This window comes from Sinocyclocheilus anshuiensis, unplaced genomic scaffold (assembly GCF_001515605.1).
Source record: "Sinocyclocheilus anshuiensis isolate Anshui unplaced genomic scaffold, SAMN03320099.WGS_v1.1 scaffold305, whole genome shotgun sequence".
NCBI lineage: Eukaryota > Metazoa > Chordata > Actinopteri > Cypriniformes > Cyprinidae > Sinocyclocheilus > Sinocyclocheilus anshuiensis.
In genome coordinates, this window is record NW_015540850.1 from 526832 (window position 1) to 527832 (window position 1001).

Consider the following 1001-nt stretch of genomic DNA (forward strand, 5'->3'; position numbering starts at 1 on the left):
GCAGGACGAGTTTGGCCTCCTGTAGACGCAGTTCTTCCTGCAGCTGTTTGATAATGCGCTCACGTTCAGCCGGGCTGCTCTTCTGCACATGACAATGACAAAAAAAAAAAAAGTCACGTTAGTAAGTGAACAGGAGATCTGATGCATTGTTATATCAAGTGCAAATGATCTGTAGATATAATGTCCTGAGAAATCACATTACCATAAGCATCTCAATATCCGTCTTCTTAAAACTGTAGCTGACCCCATTCATACAAGGACTAGAGGGCTCATTGTCCGACAGAACAATGACATCATCTGGCGTTGGAGGTCGCTCTTTCTTTATGTCACTGAGAGACAGATAGAAGAAAACATGAGCAATGGCTAAAAACACATTAAGATACACTGTCTCTTTAAATGCTGGAATATTTAGAATTGCATATTGCTCCTATTACTTCTGCAGTATATAGTATGTACAGTATGGGAATTAATCCGTATGAGTGAAATACCCGGATAACCAAATAGGTAGGTCATTTGTGAAATTACCAAAATGTAAAGTATAGGGGTGCGCGATATGACCAAAATGAGTAATTTTTTCCCATGGCAACAATATATATCACTGTATAGTTATTTTTGCTTTAAATAAGGTTTTGATACCATAGAAATTTCATAATTCTTGGCACCAGTATCAATATCACAAAAAAAACTAATACTAGCATAAATAAAAAACAAAAAAACAAACAAAAGACAAAGAAACAAGCTCAATGAAGACAAGCAAACAGTCAGCGATTAAAAAAGAATAAGAAACTAATTACAAGCAATATAATTTAAAAAAGCAAATAAATTAGAAATGCTACATACATTGTATTAAGTGATTAAATGTATAAAAACACTGCATATTCTTTACTATGTAAACTAAATATATAGGCTATTTCTTATTAAAAATACAAAAGCGATTTAGTCAAGAGCAGTGAGAGATTTTCTCTCTTTTGTTGTTTGATTAACATGAATGACAGACAGCA

At 33.7% G+C, this 1001-nt stretch overlaps 1 pseudogene; it reads right to left on the minus strand.

Moving 5' to 3' along the window:
• LOC107687721 (transcriptional repressor p66-alpha-like) overlaps positions 1-1001 on the minus strand; it is a 35794-nt pseudogene that overhangs the window by 10507 nt on the left and 24286 nt on the right.